This window comes from Lycium barbarum, chromosome 8, assembly GCF_019175385.1.
Source record: "Lycium barbarum isolate Lr01 chromosome 8, ASM1917538v2, whole genome shotgun sequence".
Classification (NCBI taxonomy): Eukaryota; Viridiplantae; Streptophyta; class Magnoliopsida; order Solanales; family Solanaceae; genus Lycium; species Lycium barbarum.
This window is the reverse complement of record NC_083344.1, coordinates 22,059,532-22,078,033: the sequence shown is the minus strand read 5'-3', so window position 1 is coordinate 22,078,033 and position 18,502 is coordinate 22,059,532.

Sequence of the window (18,502 nt, the reverse complement as noted above, 5' to 3'; positions counted from 1 at the left end):
AATGGCAACCAACGAGGACACTGGTTTGGTTGATGCAGGTGCTCAACCACAGTTGGTTGACCAAAACTCGGGGTTAGTTGAAGAAGTAAGAATTATAAAACAACACATGACAAATATGTATCGAGCTTGGACAACTAGTCTGGCACTACCTCCACCGCCTCCTGGCTTCCCAAACATTTCCCCTACTATGCCAACCTCAATCCAAGTTCCGCGTACTGTGTCAGGTGATCCTTCTAACAGTGAGCCCATGTTCAAATCCCCGGATACTCAGCCTTATACTTCAGAACCTACTTTCAAAGTCTCGGATCCGTGCCCTCACTTTGAGCCTTCTATTAATATTGGAAATCTTACTAGTACCGTGGAAGACGAGAAAATGACCAGGAAATTGAAAAGCTTGGGGCGATCCATAACAAAATTGCAAGATGGTCATAATAGTGTTTCACACAAAGACTTGTGCATGTTTCCTAATGTTCACTTGCCCCCCGGTTTTAAGACTCCATAGTTTGACAAGTTTGATGGGCATGGCGATCCTGTAGCCCACTTGAAGAGGTATTGAAATCAATTGAGAGGAGCTGGAGGTAAGGATGAAATGCTTATAGCCTACTTTAGCGAGAGCTTAACATGAATAGCTTCGGATTGGTTCACCGATCAACATATCATTAAATGGCATACTTGGGAAGACATGGCTCAAAAGTTTGTGTGACAATTTCAGTATGATATAGACATTGCTCCAGATAAAATGTCCCTGACCAAGGTGCGAAAGAAATCTATTGAATGTTTCAGGGAATTCACCATTAGGTGGAGAGAGCATTCTCACGACCCAACCCCGTAGGCCGTGACTAGTGTCCGTACTGGACACCCAAACGTACCCGATACCCCAAACCAGCATATTATCAAAATATATTAATATAAAGGTTAGTTGGCGCTACTAAATATCACAGATGAACAGATTTTGCACGTAGAGGCCGATAAGGCCATCACCGATCATAACAACCCAAAACATATACAGAACCCACACAAGTATGTCTACAGACCTCTACAGAACATAACAGAATCATAAGACGGGACAGGGCCCCGTCGTACCCCTGAATAGCGTACATATATACAATAGTAGAGGACTGTACCAAAATATAGGCTCCGGATAAAGGAGCGCTCCAAAATAGCAGAATAAAGTCCTAAGCGGGCGGATCAGCAAACCTGTCGTCTGTACCTGCGCGGCATGAAAACGCAGCCCCCGACGGAAGGGGGTCAGTACGAAATATGTAGTGAGTATGTAAAGCACGGAACGTAGTAAACAAAGTCATAATCGAAGCAGAAGATACAGAAAATGAACTGAATATCCAGATTAGCAAAATGCTGATCATATAGCATAAATAATATTCGCTGGAAACATATGTCGTACCTGGTCCCATTACGGAACAAGATCATAACCGAAACAGAACTTACAGAGAAGTGAGTGTAACACCCGAAGTATCAAATGCATATTTTCGAAACATGAGGAGTGTGTACAGAAACATATACCATATCATATCCGACCCCTGCCAAGGGACTCGGCAAACAGAACGTGGCCACCCCCCGACGCTGGTGCCACCACACATAAGGAGCAGAATAGGGGATAACCCCGTAACATAACATATCATATCAGATGGCCATATCAGATCATATCATATCAGAATGTGTGTACATGGCACAGCATACTCCACAACCCATGTACATGTATACCTGCCCCCTCACATCGAGGCGCGGCGAACAATGCAGTGAAATACGCTTGACAACATATCCTGGCCCGGGCTCAGTGTGGGAAACATTGAGGCATCCACGAATGGAGTAGTGAGAAACTAAATGCAATAAAAATATCATATATATTTCCAGAGACTCAATGAAGCATATCGAATGACAGATTAAATCAATGAAATTGAACGGAGTCATTGTAAGTGAAATTCGAATGTCAAAATGGGTTACGGAAGCATAATCTTTCTGAGATCGTTCCCAAGTTTCAAAACAATTCATAAGGTTTAATGAAATATTAAAACAATTTTTATTTAGTAGTTAAAAGAGTAGTTAGAATATTTCTAAAAAAAATGCTCGAAGACAAGTCATAAACACAAAAGGGTAAAATCGAAAATAGTGGGCCCACCTCGGGACAAACGAAGCGGTGGGCTCAAATTACGTATTTTAAGCTTATAAAGTCACCTACGGCGGTTCTGGGGACATTCCATAATTTTCTAGACAATTTGCGGAAGTTTGCACAATTCTTTCAATAAAGCATACTTATAGGGTTCAATTCCATTGAATGAAAAAGGGGTATTTTCAAATGCAGATTCCGATGAGCAGAATACTTTCCGAGGCTCAAATCCGATCCTAGTACACCTAGGACATGCCAAAAGAAGGATCGGGATAGCTTTACATACCTTATATGCTCTTTACGCCTTTCCAAATTCTATTCCCGTTTCGCCCAAAATCTATAAATGGTCACATTTACCAAATGTTAGCCATAAGACTTTAGGACTTAAATCTTGAATCAACACTTTTCTACAGAAATTTGGGCAGCATTTCCCCTATACATATAGCATCCCCGAGAATTCAACTCGGCCAAAACAATCAACAACAACCCACTCCCACCTGAGCACGCTTAACCCAAAAACTTTACTGAAATTCGGTGTCTTAATGCTGATATTTTCGCGTCCGCTCCCTCACATGACCTTTATTACATGTTCTTGGAGCAGGTCGAAGTCTTACAGTTCCCAAAACATTTTCGTAACACGTCCCTTCTTTTGTAATTACCGTTTTACCCTTTGGTTCCCGATGTTCACCTTCCGCCTGTGTGTATGACCACCTCCCGTCTTGGGCTTCCAGATTCCCGATGGTAGCGACCTTACCTTTGTTGCCACACCCAAATCCATAACCTTTCTGAACCAACGCATTTCACTTATTACCTATTCACAGTATTTCTTTCCCAAACTTCTTCCTGTGGGGCGTACCCGTTCTGGCAGAACCTTCTTTACTGTTCCTATTATTCAAAACCTGTATGCGGCCAATGTCATCAAGGCCTCACAGAACGTACGACTATATGGCACATCCCTGCCATCCAATACTTCCAGTTCAGGTAACAGAACAATTACGTCGGGACTTACCTTTATAAGCTTCCGCAGCCTTACTCGTTTTCTTTCGTCATACATATAGCTCATATAGGGAAATCTTATTCCTTATGACTTGGCTCTATCGCACGATCTAAGACATAAGAAGGTCAATATTTCCTAGATGCCCCGCAGCCTCCTGCTTATAAGTGTGGCCGGCTTCACACCGATAAACAGGACTCTACCGGACACGACTTTGCAGACAACCCTTAGACCGACCTGCTCTGATACCACTTTGTCACACCCCGACTTTACTAGGGTGTGATGGGCACCCGACCCCATATTTGGAGTCGAGTGAACCCGCTGACTCTTGTTACATATAGAAACTCTTGAATCAATTAAGAAAGAAATACATAGTAAGCTCTCCCATACATTTTTTTTTATAAGTAAAATCTGACATCATATAAGACTCGTGACATGAAACATAATAACATATCGGCTGCTGGAGCCGCTTACAGACTGACAACCCAATACCTACGATTCTGTCTGCAAAGTCGCTAACAACAAACAAACATCATGGCTCAGATACTCTGACTCGGCAGCACTCCAGAACAAGTGGAGCCTGCCAACCCCGCTGGAACATCTTCTATGATAGCTGTGGCTCATATGGTGTACCTGCGCGGCATGAACGCAGCCCCCGAAGAAGAGGGGTCAGTACGAGTAATGTACTGAGTATGTAAGGCATGAATAGTGACATAATAAGGGAATATACAGTATGAATAATAACGGAATAGACATATGGAGCTTATCTTGGGACAGAAGTAACCTGTACATATGAATGCCTTGCAGGCAGATGGCATGCATGCTTAGTCCCTTTTTCAGAAAAATAGTACTTCTTATTTACATGTACAGAAACAGAATATTTCAGAAAACGGTGTCCTCTATTTACATTCACAGACGCCGAGTACATCGGCTCTCCCAACCCCCTCCCTAACAGTGTCCCAACATATTATATATATATATCACATATACAGACGCCGTATCCAGCTCTCCCATATCCCGCGTCCGGGACGAAATCCAGCTGAATCAGGTGGTGGTATAACAGTGGCCCTTCCCCTTTCCCCATACACATATACATATTCATATTCACATTCATATACATATGTCATACAATTGGCATGCATGAGAGCCCAAAGAAAGTCATGTGTCCATCGGAGTGACGTAAGGTCGGTGACCTCCAATTACATTATGGAATAATCATGGTCACTTTGTCTCACCTTGAAGGAACGAGTATTTTAAGGCGAGACTACCAACGGAAAATAGCCTTAAGAGAGAGCATAGAATGAAATCATGGACATTATAACCACCAATTCATATGTTTTGAAGTCTTTTAGAAACTAGTGTCATAGCTAAGGAATAGAATTGAGGTTCAAGAACTAGTATAACACTTTCACATTCACATTAGATTCTTAGCTCAAGACTCTTAGTCATGGGATCGTTCTTGTCGTACTTATCATAGGCATATTCTCGTTCTTAACATCATCATTATCATTATCATCATAGGAGTATCCTCGTTAGCATAGTTACAGTACTTGTCATTCGGTGAACGAAATAAGGATCAAAAGTTTTCTTTGGATTCTGCTTCAAAATGGATCAAACGGAACAATAAGGAAAATCCGGGGACAATGGGCCCACCTCGGGTCAAATGAGGCGGCGTACCAAATTTATGTATATTACACTTCATGACATCACTTGTGAGGGTTTTAGGGTAGTCGGATCTCATTGGTGCAATTTATAGCTGTTTAGGTAGTTTCCCGACATTTGGTAACATTTTGAATTCAATCTTACTGAATGAAAAAGGGCCAAACTCAATTTTGGATTTCTAAGGATAGGATCGTCCCCGAGGCCCGTATCCAATCCTATTACATCTAAGACATGCCAAAGAAAGAAGAGTAAAGCCTTACATACCTTTTCTGCTTCTTATGCGACTCCAAATTCACGTTCCAAATCCGCCAAAATCTACAAATTGGTCATGTTTACCAAAACTTAATTAAGACATTTAGAAGTTGATTCTTTAAAGTAACACTTTGTCTGCCGAAATTTCGGCAGCATTTCCCTTGTAAATACACCGTCCCCGAGAATACGGCTCGGCCCAAACCAACAACAAACCTGAGAATTCAACTCGGCCAACAATACTAGCAGTTATTCCAGCAACACTTCTATATTCAATTCAATTCAATTCAATTCAATTCACATAATGTTCCAACAACTTAATCTACATACTTCTTCGTCCGAACCTTGAACTTCAATCACAACCATACATTTCATTGTTATTCATATACGTTAACTTCAACAACACCCTTCGTTTTACACCACATAAGCCATAACGACAACAACTAAAATGTCAAATAACATCAATTTACCATAACTTACCAAATCCTATACCATTCGGCCACAATAACAATACATAGAATTTCATGAATTTCCATTCTTTTCTATACATTACAACAACAACCAATACACCACATAAATTTAATTCATTCTTCCCTATACAACACCTCATACATACGGCCAACACCATGCATCTACAACTACAACTTCAACATGCATGATTTCATACTTTTCTTTCATTCATTCATTATGGGATTCACAACATAACAATCAAACTACTAAATAAAATCATTTCATCTTATCTACACCACACCACATATATTCGGCCACAACACTTCATTCATATTCCATAAGTTTCATCCAATTTCACATACTACAACATGCATGAATTCTTCATAACACATGTAAAAGGAGATTAAACCTTACCTTCATTCTTCAACTTCCCCACTTGGTTAACATTCATGACTTGTCCATATAAATGTCTTGCTTGCTCCAACAACCACTCCATGTTGTTAAGGGCCTTCCACTTAGTAGAAAAACTAGGAGAAAATAATTTTCCTTGGTCAATTTCCCGTGGCTCAATTTTGAGAGCCATGGCCGAACCTCTTTGCTCTCCTCTCTCTTTTTTTTTTTTTTTTTTTGTTCTTGTTTTCTTGTCTTGAATTAGAGGATGAACATATATATATATATATATATATATATATATATATATATATATACCTCCAAGCATGTGAGGGGCACATGCCCCTCTCTAGAGATTTCTTGATTTTTCCAACTTTTCTTGAAATTAAAGAAAGAAGACCAATGTCTTCTTAAGCAAGCTTTGGTCCTAATTTTTTATTTTTATGATTTACAATTAGCCCCCACTTAATATTAAATAACCACATGCCTCCCTTTCTTTCTTTGCCTAGAGTTTTCCTCCATTTTCTTGAAATTTTCTTAAATAAAAAGATGACCACTTAGCTTATCTCATAAGCTTTATCCATATGTCTTATTTTTATTTTGTCCACCATTTACTTATGTATATACACTTAAGCCCCTCGACTTTCCTCAATATTACCTTTTACCATTTTGCAATTTCTCCTTTTTGCCCTTAACTTTTCTCAATATTTCCGTCCAATAATATTCATAACCAACTTGTATACAGAAATAAGTTTTGAAAATGGTCTCGCCCTTAACTTTCCACGACGACCTTGAAGTATCCAAACGTACGAAATACGGGTTATAACATCCTCCCCCCCTTTAGAACATTCGTCCTCAAATGTTCAATCAACCTATGGGGTCTTGTAGCACTCCGGGGGTGCCCTTTTTCTTCGAGTCCATTCCATATCTGTTATCCTACTTTCCTTACTATCCAACTCCTGGATCCTTACATGAGTCCTCATTCCATGTCATGGGTTTCTTTTATAACTACTCTTTCCATTATGCCCGTTCCTTATCCTTTACCTTATTTTTCCTTATAATCGAATTCCTTGACTTCTCATGAGTCACTGCTCCATGTCATAGGTTTTTCTAACTCACTATGTCACCTCATTATCCTTGTTCTTTTCGGGTCCTTCCTTTTCTATTATTGTCTCGTCACCGTACCTTAACGGAAGCCATGTCTTAGTACACAATCCTTACTTATCGATTCAATGTAGCCGTAGGCTATTTCTTTATCCTCCGGTCTATCTCTTAGTATACTTTATTTCGCTTCTACTCTTCTCCCAAGTATTCTTGCGACACGCCGACACATTTTAAACTCTGGTTCCAAGCTAATAGATTTCCTTTTCTGACACTTGACAGTGTTGCAATTCCTTTTTAGGTCTAATATAATATGGCCTCCCCCCGTTTAGGGGGCTCCTTATATACTAACCGTCTTCGAGTACCTTCCTTTTCTTGCTATTTCTTCATATGAGTTCTAAAGCTCGTGAACTATTCCTTTGTTTAATTAATGCCTTCCTTGTCATAGTGCCGGTTACTGGAACTCTAAGATTCACCTATACAATCATTTTGGAATATCCTACATCTTCGTATATATATATATATATATATATATATATATATATATATATATATATATAATTACTATCAGCTATCCCACAAAGTACGTCCAAATGCTGTTCAAGCCTATCCCAATTCTAGGGCTGTGATGCACTCCCTGTCTCTTTACCGAGCTAATCCACCTCGTCTTACGCGTCCTCTTAAGGTTTCCAGCCATCCCATATACTCTAGTTTTCCTTAGGCTACGCTAATCTCCCATTTGTCCCTTATGTCCGAATATGCAGAATTTCTTGTAAACTTCCCAGGGGGTCACCCATCATGGAATTGCTCCCACCTGAACACGCTTAACCCAAAAACTTTACTGAAATTCGGTGTCTTAATGATGATATTTTCGCGTCCGCTCCCTCACATGACCTTTATTACATGTTCTTGGAGCAAGTCGAAGTCTTACAGTTCCCAAAACATTTTCGTAACACGTCCCTTCTTTTGTAATTACTGTTTTACCCTTTGGTTCCCGATGTTCACCTTCCGCCTGTGTGTATGACCACCTCCCGTCTTGGGCTTCCAGATTCCCGATGGTAGCGACCTTACCTTTGTTGCCACACCCAAATCCATAACCTTTCTGAACCAACGCATTTCACTTAATACCTATTCACAGTATTTCTTTCCCAAACTTCTTCCTGTGGGGCGTACCCGTTCTGGCAGAACCTTCTTTACTGTTCCTATTATTCAAAACTTGTATGCGGCCAATGTCATCAAGGCCTCACAGAACGTACGAATATATGGCACATCCCCGCCATCCAATACTTCCAGTTCAGGTAACAGAACAATTACGTCGGGACTTACCTTTATATGCTTCCGCAGCCTTACTCGTTTTCTTTCGTCATACATATAGCTCATATAGGGAAATCTTATTCCTTATGACTTGGCTCTATCGCACGATCTAAGACAGAAAGAAGGTCAATATTTCCTAGATGCCCCGCAGCCTCCTGCTTATAAGTGTGGCCGACTTCACACCGATAAACAGGACTCTACCGGACACGACTTTGCAGACAACCCTTAGACCGACCTGCTCTGATACCACTTTGTCACACCCCGACTTTACTAGGGTGTGATGGGCACCCGACCCCATATTTGGAGCCGAGCGAACCCGCTGACTCTTGTTACATATAGAAACTCTTGAATCAATTAAGAAAGAAATACATAGTAAGCTCTCCCATACATTTTTTTTTATAAGTAAAATCTGACATCATATAAGACTCGTGACATGAAACATAATAACATATCGGCTGCTGGAGCCGCTTACAGACTGACAACCCAATACCTACGATTCTGTCTGCAAAGTCTCTAACATCAAACAAACATCATGGCTCAGATACTCTGACTCGGCAGCACTCCAGAACAAGTGGAGCCTGCCAACCCCGCTGGAACATCTTCTATGATAGTTGTGGCTCATCTGGTGTACCTGCGCGGCATGAACGCATCCCCCGAAGAAGAGGGGTCAGTACGAGTAATGTACTGAGTATGTAAGGCATGAATAGTGACATAATAAGGGAATATACAGTATGAATAATAACGGAATAGACATATGGAGCTTATCTTGGGACAGAAGTAACCTGTACATATGAATGCCTTTCAGGCAGATGGCATGCATGCTTAGTCCCTTTTTCAGAAAAACAGTACTTCTTATTTACATGTACAGAAACAGAACATTTCAGAAAACGGTGTCCTCTATTTACATTCACAGACGCCGAGTACATTGGCTCTCCCACCCCCCTCCCTAACAGTGTCCCAACATATTATATATATATATCACATATATACAGACGCCGTATCCGACTCTCCCATATCCCGCGTCCGGGACGAAATCCAGCTGAATCAGGTGGTGGTATAACAGTGGCCCTTCCCCTTTCCCCATATACATATACATATTCACATTCATATACATATGTCATACAATTGGCATGCATGAGAACCCAAAGAAAGTCATGTGTCCATCGGAGTGACGTAAGGTCGGTGACCTCCGATTACATTATGGAATAATCATGGTCACTTTGTCTCACCTTGAAGGAACGAGTATTTTAAGGCGAGACTACCAACGGAAAATAGCCTTAAGAGAGAGCATAGAATGAAATCATGGACATTATAACCACCAATTCATATGTTTTGAAGTCTTTTAGAAACTAGTGTCATAGCTAAGGAATAGAATTGAGGTTCAAGAACTAGTATAACACTTTCACGTTCACATTAGATTCTTAGCTCAAGACTCTTAGTCATGGGATCGTTCTTGTCGTACTTATCATAGGCATATTCTCGTTCTTAACATCATCATTATCATTATCATCATAGGAGTATCCTCGTTAGCATAGTTACAGTACTTGTCATTCGGTGAACGAAATAAGGATCAAAAGTTTTCTTTGGATTCTGCTTCAAAATGGATCAAACGGAACAATAAGGAAAATCCAGGGACAATGGGCCCACCTCGGGTCAAATGAGGCGGCGTACCAAATTTACGTACATTACACTTCATGACATCATTGGTGAGGGTTTTAGGGTAGTCGGATCTCATTGGTGCAATTTCTAGCTGTTTATGTAGTTTCCCGACATTTGATAACATTTTGAATTCAATCTTACTGAATGAAAAAGGGCCAAACTCAATTTTGGATTTCTAGGGATAGGATCGTCCCCGAGGCCCGTATCCAATCCTATTACATCTAAGACATGCCAAAGAAAGAAGGGTAAGGCCTTACATACCTTTTCTGCTTCTTATGCGACTCCAAATTCACGTTCCAAATCCGCCAAAATCTACAAATTGGTCATGTTTACCAAAACTTAATTAAGGCATTTAGAAGTTGATTCTTTAAAGTAACACTTTGTCTGCCGAAATTTCGGCAGCATTTCCCTTGTAAATACACCGTCCCCGAGAATACGGCTCGGCCCAAACCAACAACAACAAACCTGAGAATTCAACTCGGCCAACAATACTAGCAGTTATTCCAGCAACACTTCTATATTCAATTCAATTCAATTCAATTCAATTCACATAATGTTCCAACAACTTAATCTACATACTTCTTCGTCCGAACCTTGAACTTCAATCACAACCATACATTTCATTGTTATTCATATACGTTAACTTCAACAACACCCTTCGTTTTACACCACATAATCCATAACGACAACAACTAAAATGTCAAATAACATCAATTTACCATAACTTACCAAATCCTATACCATTCGGCCACAATAACAATACATAGAATTTCATGAATTTCCATTCTTTTCTATACATTACAACAACAACCAATACACCACATAAATTTAATTCATTCTTCCCTATACAACACCTCATACATACGGCCAACACCATGCATCTACAACTACAACTTCAACATGCATGATTTCATACTTTTCTTTCATTAATTCATTATGGGATTCACAACATAACAATCAAACTACTAAATAAAATCATTTCATCTTATCTACACAACACCACACATATTCGGCCACAACACTTCATTCATATTCCGTAAGTTTCATCCAATTTCACATACTACAACATGCATGAATTCTTCATAACACATGTAAAAGGAGATTAAACCTTACCTTCATTCTTCAACTTCCTCACTTGGTTAACATTCATGACTTGTCCATATAAATGTCTTGCTTGCTCCAACAACCACTCCATGTTGTTAAGGGCCTTCCACTTAGTAGAAAAACTAGGAGAAAATAATTTTCTTTGGTCAATTTCCCATGGCTCAATTTTGAGAGCCATGGCCGAACCTCTTTGCTCTCCTCTCTCTTTTTTTTTTTTTTTTTTTGTTCTTGTTTTCTTGTCTTGAATTAGAGGATGAACATATATATATATATATATATATATATATATATATATATATACCTCCAAGCATGTGAGGGGCACATGCCCCTCTCTAGAGATTTCTTGATTTTTCCAACTTTTCTTGAAATTAAAGAACGAAGACCAATGTCTTCTTAAGCAAGCTTTGGTCCTTATTTTTTATTTTTATGATTTACAATTAGCCCCCACTTAATATGAAATAACCACATGCATCCCTTTCTTTCTTTGCCTAGAGTTTTCCTCCATTTTCTTGAAATTTTCTTAAATAAAAAGATGACCACTTAGCTTATCTCATAAGCTTTATCCATATGTCTTATTGTTATTTTGTCCACCATTTACTTATGTATATACACTTAAGCCCCTAGACTTTCCTCAATATTACCATTTACCATTTAGCAATTTCTCCTTTTTGCCCTTAACTTTTCTCAATATTTCCGTCCAATAATATTCATAACCAACTTGTATACAGAAATAAGTTTTGAAAATGGTCTCGCCCTTAACTATCCACGACGACCCTGAAATATCCAAACGTACGAAATACGGGTTATAACATCCTCCCCCCCCTTTAGAACATTCGTCCTCGAATGTTCAACCAACCTTATGGGGTCTTGTAGCACTCCGGGGGTGCCCTTTCTCTTCGAGTCCATTCCATATCTGTTATCCTACTTTCCTTACTATCCAACTCCTGGATCCTTACATGAGTCCTCATTCCATGTCATGGGTTTCTTTTATAACTACTCTTTCCATTATGCCCGTTCCTTATCCTTTACCTTATTTTTCCTTATAATCGAATTCCTTGACTTCTCATGAGTCACTGCTCCATGTCATAGGTTTTTCTAACTCATTATGTCACCTCATTATCCTTGTTCTTTTCGGGTCCTTCCTTTTCTATTATTGTCTCGTCACCGTACCTTAATGGAAGCCATGTCTTAGTACACAATCCTTACTTATCGATTCAATGTAGCCGTAGGCTATTTCTTTATCCTCCGGTCTATCTCTTAGTATACTTTATTTCTCTTCTACTCTTCTCCCAAGTATTCTTGCGACACGCCGACATATTTTAAACTCTGGTTCCAAGCTAATAGATTTCCTTTTCTGACACTTGACAGTGTTGCAATTCCTTTTTAGGTCTAATATAATATGGCCTCCCCCCCTTTAGGGGGCTCCTTATATACTAACCGTCTTCGAGTACCTTCCTTTTCTTGCTATTTCTTCATATGATTTCTAAAGCTCGTGAACTATTCCTTTGTTTAATTAATGCCTTCTTTGTCATAGTGCCGGTTACTGGAACTCTGAGATTCACCTATACAATCATTTTGGAATATCCTACATCTTCGTATACATATATATATATATATATATATATATAATTACTATCAGCTATCCCACAAAGTACGTCCAAATGCTTTTCAAGCCTATCCCAATTCTAGGGCTGTGCTGCACTCCCTTTCTCTTTACCGAGCTAATCCACCTCGTCTTACGCGTCCTCTTAAGGTTTCCAGCCATCCCATATACTCTGGTTTTCCTTAGGCTACGCTAATCTCCCATTTGTCCCTTATGTCCGAATATGCAGAATTTCTTGTAAACTTCCCAGGGGGTCACCCATCATGGAATTGCTCCCACCTGAGCACGCTTAACCCAAAATTTTACTGAAATTTGGTGTCTTAATGCTGATATGTTCGCGTCCGCTCCCTCACATGACCTTGATTACATGTTCTTGGAGCAAATTCGAAGTCTTACAGTTCCCAAAACATTTTCGTAACACGTCCCTTCTTTTGTAATTACCGTTTTACCCTTTGGTTCCCGATGTTCACCTTCCGCCTGTGTGTATGACCACCTCCCGTCTTGGGCTTCCAGATTCCCGATGGTAGCGACCTTACCTTTGTTGCCACACCCAAATCCATAACCTTTCTGAACCAACGCATTTCACTTATTACCTATTCACAGTATTGCTTTCCCATACTTCTTCCTGTGGGGCGTACCCGTTCTGGCAGAACCTTCTTTACTGTCCCTATTATTCAAAACCTGTATGCGGCCAATGTCATCAAGGCCTCACAGAACGTACGACTATATGGCACATCCCCGCCATCCAATACTTCCAGTTCAAGTAACAGAACAATTACGTCGGGACTTACCTTTATAAGCTTCCGCAGCCTTACTCGTTTTCTTTCGTCATACATATAGCTCATATAGGGAAATCTTATTCCTTATGACTTGGCTCTATCGCACGATCTAAGACAGAAAGAAGGTCAATATTTCCTAGATGCCCCGCAGCCTCCTGCTTATAAGTGTGGCCAGCTTCACACCGATAAACAGGACTCTACCGGACACGACTTTGCAGACAACCCTTAGACCGACCTGCTCTGATACCACTTTGTCACACCCCGACTTTACTAGGGTGTGATGGGCACCCGACCCCATATTTGGAGCCGAGCGAACCCGCTGACTCTTGTTACATATAGAAACTCTTGAATCAATTAAGAAAGAAATACATAGTAAGCTCTCCCATACATTTCTTTTTTATAAGTAAAATCTGACATCATATAAGACTCGTGACATGAAACATAATAACATATCGGCTGCTGGAGCCGCTTACAGACTGACAACCCAATACCTACGATTCTGTCTGCAAAGTCTCTAACATCAAACAAACATCATGGCTCAGATACTCTGACTCGGCAGCACTCCAGAACAAGTGGAGCCTGCCAACCCCGCTGGAACATCTTCTATGATAGCTGTGGCTCATCTGGTGTACCTGCGCGGCATGAACGCAACCCCCAAAGAAGAGAGGGGTCAGTACGAGTAATGTATTAAGTATGTAAGGCATGAATAGTGACATAATAAGGGAATATACAGTATGAATAATAACGGAATAGACATATGGAGCTTATCTTGGGACAGAAGTAACCTGTACATATGAATGCCTTTCAGGCAGATGGCATGCATGCTTAGTCCCTTTTTCAGAAAAACAGTACTTCTTATTTACATGTACAGAAACAGAACATTTCAGAAAACGGTGTCCTCTATTTACATTCACAGACGCCGAGTACATTGGCTCTCCCACCCCCCTCCCTAACAGTGTTCCAACATATTATATATATATATATATCACATATATACAGACGCCGTATCCGGCTCTCCCATATCCCGCATCCGGGCATCCCGCGTCCGGGACGAAATCCAGCTGAATCAGTTGGTGGTATAACAGTGGCCCTTCCCCTTTCCCCATATACATATACATATTCACATTCATATACATATGTCATACAATTGGCATGCATGAGAGCCCAAAGAAAGTCATGTGTCCATCGGAGTGACGTAAGGTCGGTGACCTCCGATTACATTATGGAATAATCATGGTCACTTTGTCTCACCTTGAAGGAACGAGTATTTTAAGGCGAGACTACCAACGGAAAATAGCCTTAAGAGAGAGCATAGAATGAAATCATGGACATTATAACCACCAATTCATATGTTTTGAAGTCTTTTAGAAACTAGTGTCATAGCTAAGGAATAGAATTGAGGTTCAAGAACTAGTATAACACTTTCACATTCACATTAGATTCTTAGCTCAAGACTCTTAGTCATGGGATCGTTCTTGTCGTACTTATCATAGGCATATTCTCGTTCTTAACATCATCATTATCATTATCATCATAGGAGTATCCTCGTTAGCATAGTTACAGTACTTGTCATTCGGTGAACGAAATAAGGATCAAAAGTTTTCTTTGGATTCTGCTTCAAAATGGATCAAACGGAACAATAAGGAAAATCCGGGGACAATGGGCCCACCTCGGGTCAAATGAGGCAGCGTACCAAATTTACGTACATTACACTTCATGACATCACTTGTGAGGGTTTTAGGATAGTCGGATCTCATTGGTGCAATTTCTAGCTGTTTAGGTAGTTTCCCGACATTTGATAACATTTTGAATTCAATCTTACTGAATGAACAAGGGCCAAACTCAATTTTGGATTTCTAGGGATAGGATCGTCCCCGAGGCCCGTATCCAATCCTATTACATCTAAGACATGCCAAAGAAAGAAGGGTAAAGCCTTACATACCTTTTCTGCTTCTTCTGCGACTCCAAATTCACGTTCCAAATCCGCCAAAATCTACAAATTGGTCATGTTTACCAAAACTTAATTAAGGCATTTAGAAGTTGATTCTTTAAAGTAACACTTTGTCTGCAGAAATTTCGGCAGCATTTCCCCGGTAAATACACCGTCCCCGAGAATACGGCTCGGCCCAAACCAACAACAACAAACCTGAGAATTCAACTCGGCCAACAATACTAGCAGTTATTCCAGCAACACTTCTATATTCAATTCAATTCAATTCACATAATGTTCCAACAACTTAATCAACATACTTCTTCGTCCGAACCTTCAACTTCAATCACAACCATACATTTCATTGTTATTCATATACGTTAACTTCAACAACACCCTTCGTTTTACACCACATAATCCATAACGACAACAACTAAAATGTCAAATAACATCAATTTACCATAACTTACCAAATCCTATACCATTCGGCCACAATAACAATACATAGAATTTCATGATTTTCCATTCTTTTCTATACATTACAACAACAACCAATACACCACATAAATTTAATTCATTCTTCCCTATACAACACCTCATACATACGGCCAACACCATGCATCTACAACTACAACTTCAACATGCATGATTTCATACTTTTCTTTCATTCATTCATTATGGGATTCACAACATAACAATCAAACTACTAAATAAAATCATTTCATCTTATCTACACAACACCACACATATTCGGCCACAACACTTCATTCATATTCCATAAGTTTCATCCAATTTCACATACTACAACATGCATGAATTCTTCATAACACATGTAAAAGGAGATTAAACCTTACCTTCATTCTTCAACTTCCCCACTTGGTTAACATTCATGACTTGTCCATATAAATGTCTTGCTTGCTCCAACAACCACTCCATGTTGTTAAGGGCCTTCCACTTAGTAGAAAAACTAGGAGAAAATAATTTTCCTTGGTCAATTTCCCATGGCTCAATTTTGAGAGCCATGGCCGAACCTCTTTGCTCTCCTCTTTTTTTTTTTTTTTTTTTTGTTCTTGTTTTCTTGTCTTGAATTAGAGGATGAACATATATATATATATATATATATATATATATATATATATATATATATATATACCTCCAAGCATGTGAGGGGCACATGCCCCTCTCTAGAGATTTCTTGATTTTTCCAACTTTTCTTGAAATTAAAGAAAGAAGACCAATGTCTCCCTTTCTATGATTTTTATGATTTACAATTAGCCCCCACTTAATATTAAATAACCACATGCCTCCCTTTCTTTCTTATTTTTATGATTTACAATTAGCCCCCACTTAATATTAAATAACCACATGCCTCCCTTTCTTTCTTTGCCTAGAGTTTTCCTCCATTTTCTTGAAATTTTCTTAAATAAAAAGATGACCACTTAGCTTATCTCATAAGCTTTATCCATATGTCTTATTTTTATTTTGTCCACCATTTACTTATGTATATACACTTAAGCCCCTCGACTTTCCTCAATATTACCTTTTACCATTTTGCAATTTCTCCTTTTTGCCCTTAACTTTTCTCAATATTTCCGTCCAATAATATTCATAACCAACTTGTATACAAAAATAAGTTTTGAAAATGGTCTCGCCCTTAACTTTCCACGACGACCTTGAAATATCCAAACGTACGAAATACGGGTTATAACAAGTTATCTCCTCTTCTTGATCGTCATTTTGTTCGTTGTCATTTTTACTTGTTTCGTAACATGTCATGACATTATTTGTGGGCACTGTATTATTATTGTAAAACAAAATAACACGGTTATTAATCATGTCAAAGTAATTTTAACTGCGTATTTATATATAATCTTTTTTTATATACATACATATATATATATATATATATATATATATATATATATATATATATGTATACATATGTATATATTTTTATATAGGTATAGTAAAACGATTTTGTCTTTATTATAAACTTTGAGGCGTTTTCATTGAAATTTTAAAATAGTGATACAAACTGTGGTCCTGACTCTGAATGGAACATTGAGCCATTTCCATTATTAAACAATACGTAAATAAAACATGAAAAGACGATAAGTCGGGCCTCAAAGCCGACTTTTGCCGTTTTTTCTGAAAATGAGCATTCTTTCTACCGCAGAGTGAACAACGGGGTAGAAGTTCATCCGCTTGTTTTCTCTTATGGTTTGACATGGCGAATCTCTAATGCTTCAAAGCATTCTTCAATGATGGCTGCGCATTCCTCTTCCCAAAACAACGTCTTTAAACCCTCTTCTGGATCTCGCTGTTGTGACCCAATGGGCATGCTGTGAAGGACTGGTATAGATGAGGGAACGACTTTCTCATTTCAACGGGACCTCTTGGCCCATATTCTGTTTCTTCTTCTTCTGCCTCACATGGCTCGTATCCAACCCCAAATCGATACCTCCCATGTTTGATATTCACTGGTTCTCTGATTCCTTGCAAGTTCTTTCCCAGACCTTTCCCGGATTCAAACCCACTCCTTATCATAGTTGCAGCAACCATTTTATAGACCAGTGTCATAGGGATATCTTCATCATCTCCCCTACGATCTACCATGGCTAGCTCAATAGTGTGAAAATCAGCGCTCACTGGTGATTTCTCTATGGCTGGTACAGAGTTATTCGTATAGTTGTGGACACTTGCATTGCCGTAAATCATGACTTCTTGATCATCCTATATGAATTTGAGAGACTGATGTAATGAGGATGCCACAACTCCGACGGCGTGCAACCATGGTCGGCCCAACAATAAGTTGTAGCTTGTTTTGATGTCTATGATGACGAACTCCGCTACGAACTCTGCGGGGCCCATTTGTATGTGTAGATCTATTTCTCCAGTTGGGTCGCTGGTTGCACCATCATGAGCTTTTAAGTTGGTCCGACTCTGAATGATCTTGCCAATATCATACCCGAGTTGTTTTAGAGTCATCACAGGGCATACATTCAACCCAGCTCCTCCATCAATTAGCACTTGAGGAATAATCTTGTCACGGCACTTGACCGTTATGTGCAAAGCCTTACCCTCTCTTAGTAATTCATCATCAGAAAATAACAGCCTATGTGCTCGTATAACATACCCCACG